The sequence below is a fragment of the Sus scrofa genome, chromosome 13 (assembly GCF_000003025.6).
Source record: "Sus scrofa isolate TJ Tabasco breed Duroc chromosome 13, Sscrofa11.1, whole genome shotgun sequence".
NCBI lineage: Eukaryota > Metazoa > Chordata > Mammalia > Artiodactyla > Suidae > Sus > Sus scrofa.
Genome location: NC_010455.5, coordinates 42136799 through 42161694, shown reverse-complemented (window position 1 = coordinate 42161694; position 24896 = coordinate 42136799). Strand labels below are relative to the sequence as shown.

Sequence of the window (24896 nt, the reverse complement as noted above, 5' to 3'; positions counted from 1 at the left end):
TAGTCTTTCTCCAGGCCAGAATATTTGATGTGTAGCTGCTTATTCCCAACAGTAGAGCGAATTGTAGACTCAGGGTTCTTCCCACAGTTCCCTCGGAAAATCTTGGGGTGGGGGCTAGCCAGTTTGTAAAGAGCTCTGCAGTGGGTGCCTGCCCCCAGCAGTTGTGAATGTCCTGTCCAACCCCTCACTAGACTAGGTTCACTCATATGTTTTCAGCTACTTCCTGACATCCCACAGATACTTGTAATCTTAAAAAATCACATGTGTAATATTAATATTTAACCCTAAGCAAGCTCTTCTACCTTTTCACTCCCTCATTTCTATTTTTGACACAGCTGTTCTGAATCCTTTTGGAAAAAAAACAAACAGAGCTATCCTTAAGGAGGAAAAATTACTTGATTTCTTTTTCTGATTAAAAAATAAGCCAGCTAATACTTAAGGATGTTAAGAAAGTCTCCTGTGATCCCACCACACAGAAATAGGGCAAGAACATTTGAGTGTATATCATACCTCATTTTTTCCCATGTATTTTACACCAAAGTTGTTCTCATCTATGGAAATACAGCCTAAAACACTTGCTGGCTTGTTGTCTCCTGACATGAAATAGAGGCAATATAGTAAGATGGGCAGGAAGCATGGTTCCTGGAGTGAAACAGACCTCTTTTTGAACTTGGCCTTTACCTCTTATTCTCTATAAGGACCTGACAATTGATAAATTGCTCAGAGCCTCTAGTACCTGATCAGTAAATTGGTGGCATACCTTCCCTGGGCTTGTTATCAGAATCAGGCAGAATCCTATGTGTCAGTGTTTTTGGTTTATGGTGCCTGGCACACAGATTTTTCCATAGCCAAAATGATATTCTGCTAATGAGTGAGTCTTGTCTGCTGCTAACCCTAACCCTAACCCTAACCCCTAAACCTAACCCTAACCCTAACCCCTAACCCTTTCCCAGGATTCCACACTTACCTAGTGCTCATTAGCAAGGCTCTCTGGGACCCATTTCTGTAGTCAACCTTTGTACTCCTCTCCCTCCCTATCCCTTTTGCCTGGACTGCTCTGCCCTTTCCCATCACTATGGAAACCCAACATCTCCTTTCAGACTCACTTTCTCTGGGGTGACGTAGTGGACTTTTCCTATCTGCTCTCTTCTGCCTTGTTGCTCCTATAGTCCATGGCATCTGGATAATACACACAGCTTAGCCCTTGGTGCTATGTCTGTATATATGTCATATGTATGCATATATCATATATGCGTTCTTATGTGTGAATAGTTTGTGAAGTGCTTTCATAAGTGCCACCTTTACAAAAACATCATGAAACAGGATGACACCTTTCTTTTATTGAGGAGGAAATAGATGCTAACAATGTGACTAGCTCATAGTTGCACAGGTAATAGAAAAGCCAGGAAAAAGATGTTGGCCTCCAGATTGGGATACTCATTCCCTTTCCTCTAGTGCTTAGTATGTGCTCCTTGAAACATAGATTTGCAGGATGTCATTTCTAGGCAGTCAAACCTGATTTTACCTTCTCAAAGATACTTGATCTACATGCCAATGTGTGGTTTGCAACATCATTGAGGGAGGCAAACTCTGTGGGCCAGATATGGAATCTTCCCACCCTTTTGGTATTAAGTGACTACTCTCTATGCTGGCCTAGTGACTTACAAAAGAGAATAAGCAAAATGCTTCATTTTCCAAATCTACTTAATTACTTACTACTTGGAGGTAAAGGGCTGCTTTGAAGGAGTGCTTCTTAGCCCTTGCAACCATTTATGTGGCCAGTGTGTGATAGCCCCATAGAATGAACTTCCTATTCCTAACAAGACCTAGTGAACACATTTCAACTAGACATAAAGATTTCATAAACGATGTTCTTAGCAAAATGTGCTAGGGAAGAATCACTGCTCCCAGGATGTCATTAATTTTATATTTAGCTCAGAATTGAAGGACAGCTAGGAAAGGCACATGTCCATAATCTGTAGTCACATTATTAAAGTCCAGGGACTATGAAACTAGACATTAAGATGATCGATGCAATCCAGGAGGCCAGTAAAGCTGTGTGGTGAAGGACTTGGGATCCACAGACCTAGTTTCTGTTTGGCTCTCTGTTTCTTACTACCTAGAATAAATTATTAAGCTACTCTGGGCTTCATTTTCCTCATAAATAAAAATGAGGATTATGACAGAGTTTACCTTGAAGAGTTGTTGTGAAGACGAGCAGATTTCATACACTATCCTTGGCACAGTGCCTGCCCCATACCAGTAATACCCCTTTCCCCGACCCCCACCCCCATTATTTGAAACTGCACATCAAGCTACAGTCATTTTTATTTATTGTTTGTTTTTAGTCTTGAGGTTTTTTTTTTTTTTTTGGCTATTCAATCTTAAGACTAGATAATGGTGAAAATCAAGCAATGAGCTTTGGAAACATGCCATGCCCTTCTGGCTTTCCACATTCCCATCACACAGGTGCCTGTGTATTTTCTCTTAGGTAATCACATCTACAGAGCCTAAGCCCTCTAAGCAGGGCCCCACCATGTACGTGTAGTCAGTTACAGTCCCAGAGGCACTTAACTCAGCATTAACTTTGGGCAAGGCTCCTGCCACATTCTCAAGCTCCTTACACCTTAGGCTACGTGTCCTAACAGGGAAGTAAGCTCAAAGAGCCTTCAGCAGATAAGATAAAGAGAATTTGTTTTTGCTCTTTTAATTTGTTCTGCAAATGAATTCTCAGGAATATTAGAAACCACTGGTGGAGGTGACACACGGTAAATGGGAATAATTTGGTGGTTTTTACTATCCCTCTTGTGTACATCTTCATCAAGGTACTCTGTTGTACAGAGAAACTTAAGGCACATGGTGTCCATATTTACATTTCTATCTCTACTTCAAGTGGGGCTATTACTGGCAAATACAGAAGTGATATTCTGTCAGCAACATTCTCATCTTGTTCTCTGATAAGCATAAGGGTGTGTGTCTTGTCACTTTCCTATCACTGTATTAGATGAAACCATTCCTCTGCCTACTGTCCATCTATCATCACGTATTTATCTAGAGTGTCTCAAGTACTCTAAACTATAACACTGATTTGTGGTTATTTGAAATTTCTTTTAAGGCTGCTGACAAATTACAAAAATTGCTTGACATATCTGTCTTAAAAGAGAGCACTGAACCGAAAGAATTAGTTGATGCCTTGTTTGAAATGGAATATATATTATTACAGCTGTGGTCATCTCTTAAAAAAAAATACGTACACAGCTTTGGAAGATTAGGTATTTAAATTTCAGTTGAAGCACCAAATTTCAGAATAAAAGCATTATTTCTTAGGGAATTATAATATTACTATATTAAATTATCCTGTGGACTTCTGTTATGGCTAGGTTAGAGTGGCTTGTGACAAACTAAAGCTTCTTAGAAAACAGTAGAAAAACCAAATTTGTAAACAAAATCTGAAACATGCCTAATCAGAAGACATCAAAGAACTGCCAAGAAAACCAAGACCCCTAGAACCAGTGAACCATGGATGAGTGAGCCAGCCTTCCACAAGCTACTTTTCCCTTCAGGAAATGTTCCAACTTTGGGCTTGGAATGAGAAGCTGAGGAAAGCAGGCAAAAGATTGTGCATTGGAAGCTAAGAAGGCAGAAGAATTTTGGACGGTCCCACATGGCCAAGGAGACCAACATCAAACTTTGGTGCTGCTAAAGCAGCCAGGAGTTGAGGACCCAAGAACTCAGAAGACATGTGATAGATACTAGCCTGACCCTTGGCAGTTTTGTCACTTGAGGCATTTTGCCTAGTTCTTAGACCTCGCAGGGTGTGAGACCAGGAAGCTAAGAAGCAAAGCCCTGATAAAGCAAAGCAGGTTTTAACAGTGGGAGACAAAATAATTGGAACTGACCACCCATGAAAGGTATGAGATAGTGGTAAACACCATAGGCTTTGAAACTTTGTCCAAGCGTGTAAGCAAAAGGGGCCACCCAAACCTTTCAAAACACTAGCCAACTTTGAGTCAACTCAGTCCTGAATTGGATAAAGATGATTTGTCCCCTCTCAGGCTGCCCATCATGGCCTGGGATGAACTTTCTTCGGAAGAAATTAGAATCATCCATCTTCTCTGTAATTTTTCATACATAACATCTATAAAAATCACCCCAAGAAAAATAGGACTAGGCAAAAAACAGAAAATAGTAACCGTCCGAAGGTGGACTCAATTATGGATGTTATTGGAACTGGACTTTGGAACTAATTAGCAGCAGCTTTTTTACATAAGACTAGGTCTCTCAAGTTCTCCCTTGTCCCTGCTCTTTCCTCTTGCCTCATCCCTGGCTTGACCCATTAAATTACATTATTTATGCTGTAGGCATTTGGGATTGCAACTGCTGCTTTACCGCAAAGAGTTTATTTTATTCTCAGGTATTTGGTCTTCCAACCACAGCCATATGGATTTGTACACAAAAGGGCATGGAAATGTTACCAACAATCTGGCTTTCATTTGATTTTTATTTAATCATTTTTGATGAGTGGCTATTATGGTCTTATGTTTTCTCTTTGCATAGGAGGGTTACAGTGTTATCCTTGATATAAACAAATGCATTTTTTTTTTTTTTTTGTCTTTGAGCTCTTTCTTGCAAAGAACAAAAATCATGAGTGGCTACAGGGGGAAAAAAAAGATAAGAAAAACAAGTTCAGACAGGCTTAAATAAAATTACAGTTGGCCGAGTGAGTGGCTTCCTGGGAATGTGCAATGTGACCTAGACTGCTCATATCTCTCTAAAATGATAAAGGATCAGGAAAGAGGTAGGCCTTTGTAAACCAGAGTCAGCTCTCTCTCTGATCCAAGTGAAGAGCCGTTACTTTAACTTCGTTAAAAAACAAGGGAGGATAGCCTCCTACTGTAGCAATGCGGTTTCTTTGAAAACCAAGTGCTTCTTAAAGCAGCAGCCCGGGATCATCCAAGAACAGACTTTTAGAAGCAGAATAAGGGATACAACTTACCTGACTGCTTTGGAATCACAGTGCTCTAGAGTGATTTTCAGTGTGGTCTCAAACTAGCATTTGCCATCATTTGTGATCCTGTGAAAAATGCAAATTGATGGACCCCACTCAGACCTAGTATATCAAAATCTCTGGAGATGGGACTCAGGAGACCCTGTTTTAAGGAGCTCTCTAAGTGATACTCAAGTGTATTATATTTTAGAACCACTGCTCTGGAGACTGATGGTAATCTATGTGGAGCCACAATATCTAAGCTGAATCTTTGGTGGTGTTACCGAGACTATATCCAGGAGATGTTGCCTTGGAAGATTTGTCCATCTTCTAATCTATTAGAGTTTAGGGTCTAATCTATTAGAGTTAGGTCTCTCTTCTGCTAGAAAATCATATGATCTGTCTCATGTTTTAGAGGGGATTCTCCAAAAAGCAATTGGGTATGATCATGCATTCTCTACAGATCATTCCTCCAACTACTGTAAGAAGTTGGTTTCATCCTGTATAAAAAGTCTTTGTTAATTAAGAAGATGAATTGATTGCCTCAACTAGATAATAAAGCAATCAGACATTCATTGTGAGAAAATCATATCACTTTTGAAAAAAGAGAATCATAGTCCTTTAAGAGTGACTAAGAGGACACCTAAAATGACAGCCAAGAATAATGGTACTTGGAGAATGAAGTCAACTTGAAGAGAAACAATGGATAGTGGGAATAGAAAGTTGAACTTTTATTTTTTAGCCACATCCAATGCATATGGAAGTTCCTGGGGTCAGAATTGAACCTGACCCATAGCTGCAGCAGTGCTGGATCCTTAACCCACTGCAACAGGCTGGGGGTTATATCTGTGCTGCCTCAGAGACAATGCCATATCCTTAACCTGCTATGCCCCATCAAGAACTCCGAGAAAATTGGACTTTTAAAGGCATCCCTGTGTACATCATATTTTTTTAAAATCAGTGTTATGCCGTACATATTTTAATATCAAATATTAACTCAAAGAAATTCTTGGTCTGTGATTTGCAACAATGATTTGACAGTAATTTGGTTATGTTAACCAGTTTGGATGTGGCTATTTTAAAAAGTATATCTGTGTGTTGTGATCTCTACGGGATTAAGTGATTTTTTTTTCCCCCTGTGCCTGCTCTCTAAGGTAAACCAAAAAAAAAAAAAAAAGACATATTTGTTTAAGGAGAAGTTTGAGATGATAAATGGTTTTGAAGATCTTATTGTTTCCTCTAGCCTACTTTTTAAATGATTCAGTGAACTTCTTTATTGAGTAGAAACTCTGTTGCTCCCAAGAAAATACTGAGGCAGATTATCTATATTTATTGTCTAGAAATATCTATCCATTTTTAGTAACTTGTACAGTTTTGTGAATTAACTCCCTCTGTTGACATTTGATTAGTAAACAAGTACCTTGGTCAAACTTACTGGTAGCACAATCTAGAAGGAATCTGAAGAGATTAAAGCTAGAGTTCATCAGTGATTTATCAAATGTTAGTAAAGTAGTCATAGTAAGCTTCCTGCAGTGTAAAATTGCCTTTTTTTTTCTTTTATTTTTCTGCTTTTCTAACTGCTCCATCCAGTAAAGACGCTGATAGCATCTGGTTCTACTACTTTGGGCTTTGGAATAATTCTAAGAACCAAACAACAGAAACAAAAGAGATGAACTTAGATTTCCAAGAAAAGATAACTTCCTGTAACTGGTTGTGTCTGAGATGTTCACAATACATTGCTCTTATGTGGATTGCGATTTACTAGAGAATGTGAATCATATTCCAATGTAAACACTAAGGTACCTTGAGTGATAAATGTAATGCATCGACATTATTTTCACTTAGGTTCAGTTCCATCAAGTTGAGCAACTGGAGAGAGAAGCTGATAGTGTTTGTATGGAAGATCCATATATCATGAAATGAAGGATTCTGGAGATTTTTTGTCCCATTGACTATTGTAGAATTATTAAGAAAGTCAAGAGAAAAACTGCTATTGATATGTATGCATTTTGTTTGTATATTTGGCTATATTTGGAGAATCCTATAAGCTATATAGTTTGAGCTGGTAATTTAGCATAAATAAATTCACATTCCTTATGACTATGGGTAGCCTTTTTATGTTTAGCTTTCTCATGATGGACTAATAGCATTGAGCATTTCTCATAGGACTGCTGAGAGAATTATTTGATAATGCAGGTAAAGGACTAGGTATAGGACTCGTTAATAGTAAATGCTCAATACATGGCTTCTGTTATTAGGATATTTTTGTGATTTACTATATGCCTGATGTGAAATGTCTAAGATTCATTTTAAAAATTAGAATGGCTGTTGTGTAAATGATTTAATTTATATGTCACCTTCCATGTACAGACAGGCAGAAGGACATAGGGAAACAAATGACTTAGAGATGCAGAAAGCCCAGTTTCCCCCTGACTGGGAGAAAATCTAGGCTTGGGAACTGATGGCTGGGTAAATACCAGTTCCTAGTCTGGACTTTAAATGGGGAGGAGCAACAGACCCTGGGAGAAAAAGGTTGTTCCCCTCACCACTCAGAGAAACTTAGGAACTATTTGGTCATTTAAGCAATTTTTGACTTGCTGATGAATAATGCTCTTAACTCCCATTGCCTCTCTCAGTAAAATGAGACTCATGGGGCAAGGTCAGATTGGAGCTTGCAGAGGTATGATGAAGCATGAACAGGTTAGGGGCTGCAGATGTTAAAGCAGGGGTGAGAGTACCTCAGTGAGTGATTGGAAACCACAGAGGCATTAAAATGTGACGGAAAGCAGCATGAATGTGAGCCTGGCTTTGGTGCTTTCAGACCAGTGTGTGAATCTCTTGCCCGCAAAGCAACATGGGAGAAGAAGGTTAGCTACTTTGGAACAAGCCCAAAGAGAGTCTGTTGTCTCTGGAATAGCCAGTTTTTTCAGAGGTACTCTCTTTGTAGCACTGTCTCCATTCTAAAAGACAATACATGTCCTCTGCCCTTGCAGGAGTCTGAGAATTTAAAAGGAGGGATTCTTGACATCCAAGGCTCAGGAGATAGCAAGAGAGAGACAGCCCAGAGAGAAGCAAGTGCATTTTCCTGCCTTGCCAGACTGCTTGATGTGGTTCTGGTGGTTTGGAATATCAGGAGGAAGATGTGCCCAGGGGAATCATTGATTCAGACCATGTGAGTTGGAGTACTGTCCCTTTGGGCACTTGCCATCTGATATCAGTTCTCAGGGGCCTATTGCCAAAACAAAGAGCAGAGTTCAGAAGTAAATGTAAAAGGTCTTATTTCAGATCTCCCAGCATAGGGAAATCATCCCATGTGGTTTCAAGCAGGGTGCCACAAGTGAGAAAAGGAAGATGCAAGTTTTGAACGTTTAGAGAAACAATTGCCTAATTAATTTAATTACTTTATCTATCAATTGAGTAAGTATTTGAGTACTTATATTCTGTCAAGTAAAGTGCTGGATACTGAAGATGCAAAAGAAAATGAAAACATGGTTCTTGCTCTTCAAGTACTTACAATCAAGAATGGACATAACCAGCTAAAAATATAAAGGGGAGGGGGAGTTCCCATTGCTCAGTGGGTTAAGAACCCAGCACAGTGTCTATGAGGATGTGGGTTTGATCTCTGGCCTCAATCATTGGGTTAAGAATCTGGTTGCTACAAGCTGTGGCATAGTTTGCAGATGTGGTTCAGATCTAGAGTTGCTGCGGCTGTGATGTAGGCTGGCAGCCACAGCTCCTATTCGACCCCTTACCTGGGAACTTCCATATGCCATAGGTGAGCCTATAAAAAGAAAAAATAATAATAGTAAGGTAAAAAATAAAAAGGGGCCAGCATGACATGATAAGTGAATGAGACTGGAGGGTCAGGAAAAGGGGAGGGAATGGTGAGTGTAACCAGATGAATAAGGGGTGGAGCAAAGTGTAGAAGAAAGAGCAACCATGCAAAGAATAGCCAGCCACAGTGCTTGAGGGCCTTACAAGAAGAATTCAAGGGAGGAACAACTTGTGCATAAGAACCTGTAACACAGAACATGAGGATGGACTGAGGATCTCAGAGCTGGCATGGGTGAAAACTGGGTGAGAATATATGGAATGAGGACAATTCTAGAAGCCAAGCTCAGGACCAGAGCCCATCTGACCTCTAGTCACCCATGGCTTGTACATGATACTACAGAAGCTATTTTCCTTGGCTCCTTTGTGATTTGTATTTCATCAAATGATTGAAACATTTGGCTAAAGGAACAAATGTGGCTTTAAAGATTAAAAGAAAGTTAATGTGCTATTTAAATATTTTAACTTAAGACATTAAAATGTGCATCTGTTAGTCTGTCCTTTGTTGGCTCTAGACCTAATTTGAATATGAATTTGCTATTTGGAGTCCTCCCTCTGCTTCTTAGATGATAGTCATAATGCACTGCTTTTGTTTCTTCAAAGTGGAGCAAAAGCATGGACACTTGCAAAGCAATACATAATTCTTCTGGAATTTTACCATTTTTTTCTGTCTTGAAGAGTTTCTCTTCTACGTTTAACACAGAGCCAATTATTCTCATAACTTGGATTGAGCTCAGCTTTCCAGGGAAGTAATGAAAGTAGTGGATCTCTTTTCTGAATTCACATTTCATTAATTTACGTTATGCTTATATTATGTAAATACAATAAGTACAGTAGGCTAGGGAATATATGTATAGATTCTTGGTTATACATACAACTGAGGTAACAGAAGAGGTTGTGTAGTGTGTAAGGGGGTAGCTTAGGCAATTTTGGTGTTTTGGGCCTGAAAAACATTATGTTTCATTATTTTTTGAAACACATTGCTGAGCTCAGATTAATCCAGCAATGTGATTAGTTGCTGATCAACTAGAGTGTTTTTATTTTCTTACTGTTTTAGTAAAAGGGAATTGATGATTCAACAAGAATACTTTCTATTAAAATTGAGTTATAGAGCTATTTAACAATATTTGCTTAACCTATATAATTGTATGAATCTTTAATTTTTTGAAAATTTGTAAAATACTGTTACCAGAATCTGAGTTCTTGTTCACAGAGCTGAAGAATGAACTTCATGAAAACACTCACACTGGCAGCAAGCAAAAGACTTGGAAAGCAAATAGCTCCCAGCACAGACACTGGAAGGGGGGGAAAGAATCCCTCGCCCCTAATTTTCTAAGGGTGTTTTATTTCTTAAAGACAGGAGTACCAATGTGGGGCCCAGATATAAGTTCTTTTTCCCATTGGCCTTGCCCAGTTTACCAATATCAGTCCTTACCCAATAGGGGTTTTTGAGGTGGATGTGCCCCATAAGTTTTATGGTTTCTTTGTTCTCCTCTTCCCTAGACTGGGAGTCTCTGGTAGGTGCCATTCCTCTCATGCCTTTTCTTTCAGTTGAGGATTGGGTTAGAAATAGATCTAGGAGTTCCCGTCGTGGCGCACTGGTTAATGAATCCGACTAGGAACCATGAGGTTGCGGGTTCGGTCCCTGCCCTTGCTCAGTGGGTTAACGATCTGGCGTTGCCATGAGCTGTGGTGTAGGTTGCAGACGTGGCTCGGATCTCGAGTTGCTGTGGCTCTGGCGTAGGCTGGTGGCTACAGCACCGATTCAACCCCTAGCCTGGGAACCTCCATATGCCGCGGGAGCGGCCCAAGAAATAGCAACAACAACAAAAGACAAAAAGACAAAAAAAAAAAAAAAAAAGAAATAGATCTAGATGGACACAAAATAGATACACTCCTGTAGTAAACAAGGCCAGTGGGCGTGTTATTCCCTGGAACCCTTAAGTTACAGATGTTAATTAATGACCATATCAAAGAATATATCGAAGCCCATGTCCCAACACTAACTACCTGAATTATTATTCTGCCTCAGTACCGTGGTATATCATTCTAGGCAACTCTTGCTGAACTTGACGGATTAGATATCTAGTATTTTGAATGAATGGGCAGTATTTTGGTACATGGGATGGGGAATATCTTAAATCAGGGAAACACCTATTAGTTAAATACTTGTTTGCAAAGTAGGATATTTAGATCTGGTTTTTCCCAAATTCGAGAATGGATTGTTGTGTGTGAGCAAGCGCTCTGTCAAATTTAGTAACATAAATTAGAAGTATCTTTGTCAACTACCTGCCATTTTTGCTGTTGTTGTTCAGTTCTGAAAATTTTTGCTGACTTTTCCAATTAGTACATGGTGAGAGACAGGACTGGAGGAAACAGAATTAAAGACAAAGTCCCTGATGTCAGGAGCAGTTATCTGTTGGGAGGAAATATGTGTGTTCACAGAATCAGGCTGGTAGGATAGGAGTCAAAGTCTCAAAGCGTAGTTATGAAAAAGAGGAAGACATTTTGGACGGGGTGGTTTAAAGAAGCATTGTAGAGAAACTGAAGACTTCTAAAAATGTTTCACACATTGGGAAACTTGGGGGTTTGCTGCTTACTAAGTAGAATAGTGCAGCAGTCAAGATCTGAGCTTTGGAGCTGGATTCGAATTCTTCCTCCAGCACTTAGTAGCTACATGGTCCTGGGAGAGATACTTTTCTGTGTCATAATCACACACCTATGATATGGAGATGTGGAGATGATGGAATCAGTCTCATAAAGTTGTGAAGACTAAATGAGTTTTTACATTTATAGTGCTTAAAATTTTGACATAGTCTGGATTCCACAAATATTTGGCTGCTATTGTCATTGTTTTGATTTATTCATAATTATATATGGAATAATAGAAGTAAACTTGTATAAGAACCCAAATTCTGGTTTCACCTCTGCCTCTAACAAGTCATGTGATAGTGAGGAATGAGCTAACTTCTGTTTTTTAACACACTTTTAAAAAATTAATGCACTCACTTTCCTTTTAAACTTTTCTCATTATGACTTCTTTGAGTTCTTTTTTAAACTGAATTATAGTTGATTTACAACATTATATTAATTTTAAGTGTATAATATGTCAGTATTTTGTACTACATTTAAAGTTATTACAAAATATCATCTATGTTGCCTGTGCTATACAATAAACCCTTGCAGCTTATTTTATTTTCTACTTAGAAGTCTGTACCTCTTAATCCCATTCCCTATCTTGCACTTCCTGCATTCCCTCTCCATCCCAGTAACCACTAATCTGTTGTGTAAATATGTGAGTCTTTTTCCTCTGTGTCATAATCATTCAATTAATTTTTCAGATTCTACAAATAAGTAATACAAAAGTATTTGTCTTTCTTTGCCTGACTTATTTCACTAAGCATAGTACCCTCCAGATCCATCCATGTTGTTGCAAATGGCAAAAGAAAATCAGGGAAATTTTGAAACTCATCATTTGTTAGATTTTATTTATTTATTTATTTATTTATTTATTTATTTTTGCTGTTTTAGGGCCACACCCAGGGCACATGGAGTTTCCCAGGCTAGGGGTTGAATGGGAGCTATAGCTGCTGGCCTACCCCACAGCCACAGCAATGCAGGATCCAAGCCACATCTGGGACCCATACCACAAGCTCACAGCAACGCCGGATACCCAACCCATTGAGTGAGGCCAGGGATCGAACCCGCATCCTCATGGATCTTAGTCAGGTTCGCTAACTGCTGAGCCATGAAGGGAACTCCTCTAGATAATACTTAAGGTCATATTCAGGTCAGAAATATCAGGCTCACCATGCAAATGAATGCATATATTAAGCAGCTGATTTGAAAATAGTGAAATGGAGTAGTTAAGACCATAGGCTTATCCCCTATCCCATACCCCATACCCCACACAAAAATCAATTTGAAACAGATTAAAGACTTGAATGTAGACCTGAAACTCTAAAACTCTGAGAAGAAAATATAGGAGGTAAGCCTCTTGACATTATTCTTGCCATGATTCTTTTTGGCATTTGTCACTAAAAGCACAAACAGCAAAAGAAAAAATCAACAAGTAAGACCATATTAAACTAAAAGGTTTCTGTACGGAACAGGAAACCATTAACAAAATGAAAATGGAGTGAGAGAAATACTTGTAAACTTATATGTAGTTAAGAGATGAATACTCCAAATGTATTTTGAAAATCATATAACTCAGTAGAAAAAAAAAAGATTTAAAAATGGTTCAAAAGAACTGAATAGACATTTTTTTTCAAAAGAAGACCTACAAATGATCAACAGGTATATGAAAAGGTGATCAACATCCCTAACAGGGAAAATGCAAATTGAAACCATAATGAAATACTACCTTATACCTGTTAAAATGGCTATGATAAAAAAAAAATGAGATAAGTGTTGACAAGGATATAAAGAAAAGTGAATCCTGGTGCACTATTGGTAGAAATATAAACTGATATGATGGTTGCAGGAAATAGCTTTCAAGTTTCTCAAAAAAATTAAAAATAGAACCATCATGGGACCCAGACATCCTTCTTATGGATGTATATCCAAAGGAAATGAAAACAGGATCTCAAAGAGATAATTACATCCACATTTATTGCAGCATTAGTCACAGAAACCAAGACATGGAAACAGCCTAAGTGTTGTCAACAAATGAATGGATAAAGAAGATGTGGTATATATACACAATGAAACAGTGTTCATAAGGAAGAAGGAAGTCTTGTCATTTAAGACAACACGGACAGTACTTGAGGGCATTATGTTAAGTGAAATAAGTCAGACAGAGAAAGTGTTGTCACTTAAATGTGTAATCTAAAAGCGCTGCACTAATAGAAACAGGAACTGTAATGGTGGTTACCCGTGACTGGTGGGGAGGGGAAAAGTTGGACAAAATGTACAACTTCCAGATATAAGATGAGTAATCTGAAGTGATCTAATGTACAGCATGGAGATTACAGTTAATACTGGATTATATACTTAAATGTTTCTTTTCCTTTTTCTTTTCTTTCTCTTTTTTTTTTTTTTTTTTTTTTTTTTTTTTTTTTTTTTTTTTTTTGCTTTTTAGGGCCGCACCCACAGCATATAGAAGTTCCCAAGCTAGGGGTCAAATTGGTGCTACAGCTCCTGGCCTACAGCACAGCCACAGCAAAGCAGGATCCGAGCCTCATCTGTGACCTATGCCATAGCTCACGGCAATGCCAGATCCTCAATCCACTGAGCAAGGCCAGGGATTGAATCCTCATCCTCATGGATTAGTCAGGTTCATTTCCACTCTGCCACAATGGGAACTCCGAGAAAGCAGATCTTAAAATTGCTTATCACAAAAAATATGGTGGTTATGTGACATGGTGGAGGTGTTAGCCCAACTAGGGTGGTGATAATTCTGCAGTATATAAGTATATCAAATCAACACATTTTACACCTTAAATTTATAAATATTATATGTCAATTATATTTTAGTAAGTCTGGGGGTGGGGAGAGTATGGGCTTAGAAGAAATACCTTTATTTTGTGCCTGATTATTTAGTTTGGTATTTGATGACAAGCACATAACATAACCTCTCTGAGTATCATTTACTTCATCTGTAAAATGACGATACTGTTTACATTCAAGTTACAGAGTTGCTCATTGATGAAATGAGATGAGGCATGTGATCAACAAGCACAGTATCTGGTACACGGTGAACTTGACAAATGGCAGTGATGTTGATGATTTGTTGTGCTGGACATAGAGCAAGGATTCAGTAAATTTTGGCTGAATGAATGATTAATAGGGCTTTCCTTTTTTTCCTCTAAGTGGCTAACAGAAGCCCTCCTAGGACATATAGAACTTTATAACTTAATGGAGTGTGTATTTATGGCTTGGATGTATCATGTAATCACTTCCCTTTTATCACAAATCTGCCCAGCTTCTCTCTGCCTAAATGACATCAGTATCCATATTAAGAAAAATCCTTGCCTGGCTCTAACAGTCCTACCCACATGTCTAAGATTTACTGATGCCAGTTATTGATCAAGAGCATCAGCAATGGGTTTTTAAGGTAGGTAATCATTTCAATTTGTTTGCCACTTTGCAAATTTTCAAAAAAGTTATACTGAATTTGAGGTTTTAAAGGGCTTCATCTGCGAATTTGAGGCAGAGATGGATGTCATAAAAAATAAAACCAAGTAGGAAAGTACAAAATTGGAGGTATACATTAGATGTTCTGTTTCATTTCTACTTGGAAAAAAATGTTGGAATTCTCATAGTGGCTCAGCGGTAACAAACCCAACAAGTATCTGTGAGGACACAGGTTCGATCCCTGGCCTCGCTCAGTGGGTTAAGTATCCGACGTTGCTGTGAGCTGTGGTGTAGTTTGCAGAAGTGGCTCAGATCTGGCATTGCTGTGATGGTGGCGTAGGCCAGCAGCTACAGCTCCAATTGGATCCCTAGCCTTCAAACTTCATATGCCATGAGTATGGCCCTAAAAAGACCAAAAAAAAAAAAAAAAAAGTTTGCTGGCCCCATTGTATGGGTAGTTCCATTCACAGAATGCCATTCTGCAAAATAGGTAAGTAGCTAAAAGAATTTTGAAACAAAAATGCTTTCCCTGGAAATCAGGGAAACATCTTTTGAAGAAGGTTAATTAAAAAAAAAATCCATACTCTTTAGAAAAAGGAACAAAATTTGAACTGAGTAAATTTCAATATTGAAGTACTTTAGAAATGAAAATAAACATCTTTTGGTTCCAATCTATGAAGATGAATAAAATAGGTTGATTGGAATGAATGCACTCCATGAGGGTAGGGCTTTTTAATCTGTTTGGTTCACTTCTGTGTACCCGGAACCTAAAGACAGTGCTTGTCATATAAGAGGTGCAATAATATACATTTAGTGATTAGATTGTTGAAAGGAAGTACTCAATCCAACATTTGTATCCACTCTGAAAAGGAAGCAGAAGGTCTAAGCTTTTATGTGCCCATGAGGCATTAGCCTTCTTGCTTCCTCACTTATATAATGAAATATTTACTTTGGTGTTTCAGCAGACCTGTGTGTCACCCTTCATAAAGCAAGCTGGTGATTAAAAAAAATGTGTATTTAAAAAATTATATCATGAAGTATGTAATTCCCCAATACTATATCAACTTCTGGATTGCATCTGGGGATTGTGAAAAACTGCCTTGCCATCACACACTTGAATTTTGCATTTAAAAATCAACTCCAGTAACAGTCATTTATAAGTTAGACTCCCTGGAAATGTTGGTGGCTGTATTTGCATACTTCATCCATTTAATACGGTTTGTAGTTACTTCCCTCGGGGCTTTGGCCAAAGGCTGCTATGAACCGAATAGCCTATGTTTCAGCACACATCACAGAGGAAAACATGTATATGCTGATGGCTTGCCGCTGGCACAGTCCTCTCTGCCGCTGGCTGATGGATAAGGGGTGGTCCTGTGATGCATGACTACTTTCCTTCTGTGCCATCGATTCTGTCCACTCAGTACAGTTTAGTCATGCACTGTGTAAATTACCTTTTTCATTTCACAGCCTAGAAAGTGAGGAATACTATTTTAACTCAAGATTTATTTGTTTGGAGGCGATGTAAAGTAAACGGGAAAAGAAAACCTCTGATAGATGTTACAGATGAGAAAAACATTGTTACAGATGATAACTCTTTCCTTTGGTTTAACTATGAATGTTGTAGTTAGTAACATGTTATTTCAAAAATGACACCTCAAAGTGTAAAAATGATGATTGTGGGGTGGGTGGGAGTGGGTAAGGGATTTAAGAGAGAGTTTTTATTTAATGGGACTGAGCAATCTACTGCAGAATGTCTCAAAATAATTAACAGGCAAAACGCAGGAGTAAATTGAAGAGAAATTATTCTTTCTGATATCTCTTTGGGATGAAGCAAGCATTTATCTAGAGTAATGCTAGTATAAGCCTGTCAGGGCATTAGAGAAGATGCTTTGAAAAGACAGTTTGAATTTATTATTAAAACTTGAAGTGGAGACAAGGTAAAGTACATCAGGCAGCATTTCCAATGGCAGATAAATGTGACAGTATTAATCCCGAAGGCCTTGTGGAGGACTAGGAGAAGGTGATTGTTCTCACCCTGGTGGGTCAGATGGATGTATACCTTGAGATTATTGTATTCCCATCCCCATGGGCCCTCACCCCACAGGATGGAGGAGGAGGAAGGGAAGGGAAGGGAACATGTCACAAAGTGAAAGATATAGTCATGGGGCCTTGGATTCCGGCTGAGTATTTAACTCGCCTGTCCTTTCAAAGTGGCTGTCAGTGTAAAGATTTTCCTTGAGATTTTGCTGTCAATAGTGAACTGGAAGAGACAATACTTATTTTCCAAATGCTGAGAGGTAGACAGTGGGATGCAGCTTTGAAAGAGTCCCAAAGGGAAATGCAAATGAGAAAGACACAAAGGGTACAAAAGAGGTGGATAACAACCACCAGCAGTTGAACAAGCCATTTGTTGACAGTTCTTCCAGGACATGTTTTGATCTCTTTTGACCTTATAGTTGAAGTAAAAAACAAATGGGAACCATGTTTTTGTTTTTGCTTTTAAATAAATCATCAAATATAAATGAATATAGGTAATGTGATGCTAGTAGGTGGCAAAATCCCAGAGGGTACATTGTTGAGTGTAGCAGTATTTTAATTTTACTCTATTACAAGTTCTGAGTTATATGAGCCAGGAGCTCTCTTTCTCCAGAAGACTTGTCTTCAGGCTCCTATGCCCTTTGTCAATTTTCGAGCTGTGAAAATTAGAAGCTGTGTTTATTTGTAAAGTAGCCTGCACTCTAGTCACCTCTTGCCTATGAAGCATCCTCATGGGCTCTTAGAAGAGTTTCTGTGTTGAGACACAAATGCCATAGAGATATTTGGCCACTATTTTACTTTGCACTCAGTTTTTATCCCACCAAGATATTGTAGATAATTTGTATGGCTTATCTATGTAGTACCTTATTAACCCAAAGGATTATCTATTTAGATAACTGCTAGATTATTACATAGAGCCAATCTGTACTACTGATAATCAGCATAGATACACATTCACACATGTTTTTCCCCTCCTCTTTCCTTTTCTTTGATAGTTATGACAGTTATCCAGATTTTCCTTTGGTCTCTAGATTGGGATCAGTACCTACAGTGTGCCAGAAACTATGTTCAGCTCCAAGCATTAAAAATGAGAGCCCTGCATTCTAGGAGCTGTGAGGCAGCGGGGTAAACCGAGGTCTAAATATAGAGGGTTTTACTCTTTCCAAGTAGAAATAAGCAAAGCCTCTGGGCACACAAATGGACCAAGTGTTCCTTTTGTCTCAGGGTGGATGTGAAAAGATACTAAGATTGAACTGGCATCAGAGACTTGGTCAGTGCTCACTGCACAGTGAGGTTGAGAGCCCTTTGGGCTCAGGGAACCATGTAAGCAAAGGCACAGGGAGATCTTAGGAAATGGGGAGTGGCTTTGGAATGACACCTCTGCCACTTACTAGGTGGGTGGCCCAGGCAGGGTATTTGGCTTATTTCAACCTCTTTCCATCACTAGTAAAAATAATCAACAGTTTAAAAGAGTTAACATATACACTGAAAGTTTGTTAGCTCATTTTTTTAAAAGTTGAAATGAGTTGTGAGGTGTGGGGGGTTCTTTGGCCAAAGATGAGCCCAGTACAACAAGCTGATGTGCCATTGCAAAGTGGCTCAGAATCAATTTGACATGTAAGGGGAGCCAGCAGAAGTTTTAAAGCTGAGAGAGCTTTAACCTCCTGTATTGTGATCATTGTTAATCAGTTTTTCAGGAAAACTGAAATACTAAATTTTCAGGCCAACAACATAAATGGAAATTGTGGAGCAAGAATGTTGGATACAGAAGATGGAGTGAAATTAATGAAATTAATGGTAATCTTTTTTTTTTTTTTTCTTTTTAGGGCCACACCTGTGGCATATGGAAGTTCCCAGGGTAGGGGTCAAATTGGAACCACAGCTGCCGGCCTATGTCATAACCACAGCACTGCCAGATACAAGCCATATCTGTGACCTATACTACAGCTTGCAGCAATGCTTGATTCTTTATTTATTTTTATTTTATTCTTTTGTCCTTTTTTAGGGCCATACCTGCAGCATATGGAGGTTTCCAGGCTTGGGGTTGAATCAGAACTGTAGCTGCTGGCCTACACCACAGCCACAGCAACTTGGCATCCAAGCTTCATCTGCGACCTACACCACAGTTCAGGCAATGCTGGATCCTTAACCCACTGAGAGAGGCCAGGGGAACCCTCATCCTCATGGATACTAGTCAGGTTCATTACTGTTGAGCCACAGTGGGACCTTCTGTTAATCCATTCTTAATCATGTGTTTAAGAAAGGACAAGCAGTTGAAAGAGCTATTCAGCAAAACCAAGACTGAGAAAAGGGAGCAGTCTTACTTTAGAATAGTTGAGGATTATTGCTGCCCTGAAATTCACTGCCCTTGGAACTCTTGGCTTAATCTCAAAGGATGAAAACTTCTGGAAGTGATAGAAAGAGATCTTTGATGAGCAGAGTACATCAAAACCTTTTATGGCTGTAATCCCACAATGTTCAGTAAAAGCTTCGAGTCATCAAAGAGTCAGTGACTATTATCTAAACTTGATGGAGATAAGTGCAGGAAGCAGAAACATAAAAAAATACCAGATGAAATTTACAAAAATATGGTGAGTAAAGTGCACTGATTGGGGAGATAATGATGTAAAAGAATAAAATGCAATCTTTTTTAGTTAATGTGATTTATAAAAATAACAGTGATTTATAAAAATAACAGTGCAAGAAGTCAGCTTAATGGGGGCGGGAAGGAAAAACTCAGTCTGTGAGCCACAAGAAACCAGAGCAAAGTGAGGTTCACTCTGTAAGAACCAAGTTTAACCAGAAGTAAGACATACCAAGTGAGAAGTGTGCTATATTTAGAGCTTGTGAGGTGGAAATCAGAAATAGATTTCTATATTAAACTTCACTTGTTCTTCCTTGCAAGAAGAAAACTAAACATTTGTTTAGAAAATGGCTTCTGTTTCAGCCATGGTGCCAAGGGCTAATAAATGGCAATTATGAAAAAAATCATTTTTAGACACCTTAATAAATTGGTTCGTCACTATGTTAGTCAGTGGGATGACAGTATTGTTGTATCCTCTCAGCTCTGCCGAGCAGCTGAACCTCTTTTCGTATTGCAAGCCTGCAGCTGGGGGATGGCTCTGCTCTCGAGTCTCTCGTGTTAGCACCAGGATGGAGGCTTCATGGTTGAACCTCTGAAGTGTGTTCTTCTACATTTAGGGGCTGTGCAAGTCTCATGACCAAGTCTACAATCAAAGGCCCAGGGAGGTATGCTTCTCCCATGGACATCAGGGAAAGGAAGGAAATGCTTGCTCAAAGTAACCACACTTACTTTCTCATTTAACCTCTGGGTGCCTCTACCTCCACACCTGTACAACAGGTGTCATAATTATTACCTTTGAGAATCATTGTGGGGATCATGTGTCTGAAATCACATCTAAGTGTTCTCAACAGATAAAACTTTTTATTCTCGTTTCTCTACTTTCTGACCCTCCTCCCCAGCATGTACAGCTTGTCAGTTCTTTCCTGCCTCCAGTCCCCTGAAGAGCATTGTCAGGGCATATCTATCACTGTGTGATACACAGCTGTCAAGTAGGAACAGTCTCGATCTCTGCCTGGAGATCCTGTTGGGCATTGCTTGTTCTCTCTGCCAGTCTATCCTCTTTTCCCATCCCCTACAATATCTGAAGTTGTACCTCTTGGAGATATTTCTTCTGACTTCCTACCTCCTTCCTGCTTGGGTTTCTTTGAACTTTATGTGCATATTCAGCACCTTCCATTCTTTGAGCCTCTTTTCCTACAGTTTCTATACTCCAGTACTGATCAGAATATACCCACTTTTAGGGCTTTTAGGACTTTTATTTTACTTTTTTTCTGATAATCTGACCATGAGAGGTAGAGAGGTAGAAGAAATCAGCAAAAGTTTCTTTCTTTTTTCTTTCCTTTTTTTGCTTTTAGGGCAGCACCCACAGCATATGGAGGTTCCCAGGCTAGGAGGCTAGGGGTCAAATTAGAGTTACAGCGACGTCAGATCCGAGCCACATCTGTGACCTACACCGCAGCTCACAGCAACACTGGAACCTTAACCCATTGAGCAAGGCCAGGGATTGAACCCGCAACCTCATGGCTCCTTGTTAAATTCCTTTCCACTGTGCCACAATGGGAACTCCTGCAAAAGCTTCTTGAAGCTCTTAAAGGCATTTATAAAAATTTTAACCTATGTCTTCTAGTTTATTTGTCATAAATTAGAACCAACCAGACTTTTTATGATTGTCATATCCCCAGTGTTTGGCAGAAAATAAAGCTGTGTCACTGAGATCTCTTTAGCTACAGAAGGAAAAAGTTGATTTTTCAACTGTTTACACCTTTGGGGCAAGTGGGCTCACTGAAAGTTGTCAAGCATATCTAATTACTTCATTCTTTCCTTTTGTTAAATAAGAATTCTACTGATATTCCAGTGGGTATTTTCTTTGGGTGGCATGTGATTAGTTGAATGACATTAGAATCTGCCTCTCTGCTCCCATGGGAAAATTATAACCATCCAGAAGAAGATCTGATTTCAGCAATAGCATATATGTCCCAAGGGGAATTTCTCATTAAGAGTAACCAGAGACACACGGGGGCATCTTTGCTTCATTTTGATTTTAGCTGAGGTGAAGCCTGCCCATTATATTTGCCCCTTGCATTTTCTTGTCTGTCCTCCCTCCTTTCTGCTCCCAAGTTTGCATTTTAACCACTTCTCAATTTTTTTTCCCAGTGTTTATCATAGCATTTAGTAGTTAGTGTTGTGGGAGATGAAGATAAACAAGTAATATTGTTAACGTTTTTCCAGAGTTTATAAGCTGAATGGAGACTCACAACATGCTCTTAAGAAGTTACCATACAAGTCATTGGTCAAGGTCACCCTGATGGTTCAGTAACAGAATTTAGAAAGAGAGGATTGAAGACCCTGTTAAGCTTTCAGGCCTCACTGACAGGGAAACTGATCCTGTTGCCAATATTCTATGTAATAATTACAATATCTACCATTTATGTGTTTCCTTTTCATGGAATTATCACAATAATCCTGTTTGGTAAATGCTATCTTCCCCAATAATCAGATAGGGAACTGAGGCCCAAATACATTGAAAAAAAAATATTTTGAGGCCCCTGAAATGAATTGACAAGGCTGAGGTTTGAAATTTATGGGTGTTGAACTTGAGGAGCCCATGGGAGGCAATTGAAATAGTACCATTGCCTTTTTAAAGACCTACTCGTAAATACTTAGACATTTTGAAATAGGTTTTTGATAAATTAGGAAAAAGGCCAGACCAGTGGTAATAAGAACCTAAATTCCACTGGGAATAGAAAAGAGGACTTGAATACGAATTGCATTTGTTAAAAGCCAATAGAACTTGGCCAATCATTGGGTTTAATCATGGAAGGGGGGTAGGGCAAGTCCCCTAGGACTACTTGCAGACGCAATGTTGAGAAAATGGAGCTGTTGTGAACACAACTGACCCAGTTAAGAGGAGGAGGTACTTTGAGCAAGAGGCACATACGGCAGTAATGAGGTAGGTCTGGGGTCCATCAAAGAAGCAGTTTTGCGCTCACAAGGAGCTGACCATCAGGCAATAGGAAAATATAGGACATGGACTTAAAAGGGAAGAATAGTATAGAGATCTAGAGATAGATGCTTATTAAAGTGATTCAACCAGCCACAATCACTCCAGAGAGTGTTGAGGCAGAAGAAAAACAACATAAATTTAGGTCATTGAGTAAAGACCGTAGAGTCAGAGGACAAGACTGTGGAAGGCAGAGGAAGACAGGGAAAGTGGTATGTTAGATTTCTATCACTCTATAACTAATTACCACAAATTTAGTGGCTTAAAATAACTCAATTTTATTACATTGCAGTTTTCTTGGGTCGGGGTCTGGCATTTTTTTACCTTAATTCTCTGCTAAGAGTCCCTCAAGGCTAAAATCACAGTGTGAGCTGTTTGTAGTCTTACCTGGAGACTTGACTAAGGACAGATCCGCTACCAAACTCTCTCCTGTTTATGTAATTTATTTCCTTGTGGTTGTAGGGTTCAGGTCCCCATTATCCTGTTAGCTGTTGCACAATGACTACTCTTAGTCCCTAGAAGATGCTCTGAAGTCCTTGCATATGCCCTCTTTCTTAAGCCCTCTTAGAACATGAAAGGTTACTTGTTTCATGGGATGTAACAGGATTTCTTTTAGGTTTTGAATTTCTTGTGTCTAGAAGAGCCCAGTCTCTTTTAAGTGCTCATCTGATTAGGTCAGGCCCACCCAATCTGACCTCCCCTTTGATTGACTCAACATCAGCTGATTTGGGGGTCTTAATTACATCTGCAGAATCCTTCTTGTCCTGTAACATAACCTAAGTACAAGAGTCCTTCTCATGCTTAAAAGGAAGGAATTACAGGGGTTATATACTCCATATATTTAGATACTTGGGGGCCTTATCAAGAATGTCCTTACCACTGTGGTAGAGAGCACAGTCTAACAAAGCACTTTCATTTTTTCTTTTTTTCTTTTTTTTCCATTTCTTGGGCCGCTCCCGTGGCATATGGAGGTTCCCAGGCTAGGGGTCGAATCGGAGCTGTAGCCGCCAACCTACGCCAGAGCCACAGCCAAGCGGGATCCGAGCTGCGTCTTCAACCTACACCACAGCTCCCAGCAATGCCGGATCCTTAACCCACTGAGCAAGGCCAGGGATCAAACCGGAAACCTCATGGTTCCTAGTTGGATCATTAACCACTGAGCCATGATGGGAACTCCCGAAGTTTCCTTTTTTTTTTTTTTTTTTTAATTCTTCTATTTAGGGCACTTCGATTTTTGAAAGACTACTGAGTACCAGAGATGTAGTTTTGAGGAAGAAGGTCCCTTGTTTCTAGAAGTCAACATTCTAATGACAGTGACAGAACCTAGAATGGTGTATAGTTTTTAATATTATAGAAAGATGAGAGATTGCTGATTGATTAAGCAGGGATTTTAGGCATTAGGCTTTTTGCAGTGCTCTGAATGGGGGTTGGGTGTTAGGCTCAAGTTTTGAGTGGCAGGGAAATGAATTATCATGAAGAAGTAATGTGTGCATGTGTACAAGAGTCTTAAAATGTCAATCAGTGAAGGAAAGAGGAGATTTTTACAGGGGGTTAACAAAGTAGAGGACCATTTATCACTTCGAATTTTTAGAATGGTCAAAATCTTAGAATGTTATTAGCAGTAGAGGGAGAATCAGTGAAATGGGGGAAATGAACATGATATTTTCCTTTCCCATTTGAATTCTACCAGCACTTTAGGAAACTTCAGAATGACAGAGATTTTCTCTTCTCTTAATAGTATTTCACTTATTTAACAAATAGTTATGTGGCACTTGCTGTGCATCAGGCCTTTTTATAAGCACTTTGGCAAATTAACTAATTTAATTTTTATTATTAAATTAACTCATTTAATTTTTATAGCCACCATGAGATAGATACTATTTTATCCCCATTATTTTAGGGAACTAACTGAGGCACTGAAAAATGGATAACTGGTCCAAGGTCAGTGAGTGTGTGAGTAATAGACTTAAGATTCAAACCCAGGAAGTCTGGCCCTGGAGGCCATGCTCTTCACCACAGAACTGTCACTAGCAGACTATTCTGCATGGTTCTGTTGAACATTACATGTAGAAGGCCTTGTGAAACTCCTTGCATTGTTGCTGCTGCTCATGGAAACTTGTCCCTTGCTATATATTCTTCAGCCAGATGGTAAGCTTGAAGGCACAGAACATGGCTCCACACTGCCCTTTCTTCTTCACAGCATCTTGAACATAATAGATGCCAATAAATATGTATTGATTTGATTTAAGCAAGGATCCTATCATTTACTTTACTTTCTCATTTCCTTTAATTTCTATTGATTATAAAATAAATGGGGTGGTATGTAATTTGGATTTAACTACTTTGCCTGTAACTGTGATTTTATGACTTTCAACATC

At 39.1% G+C, this 24896-nt stretch overlaps 1 protein-coding gene across 11 annotated transcripts in view; it reads left to right on the top strand.

Moving 5' to 3' along the window:
- FHIT (fragile histidine triad) overlaps positions 1-24896 on the top strand; it is a 1440837-nt gene that overhangs the window by 723105 nt on the left and 692836 nt on the right. The gene's annotated exons all lie outside the window — the stretch shown is intronic.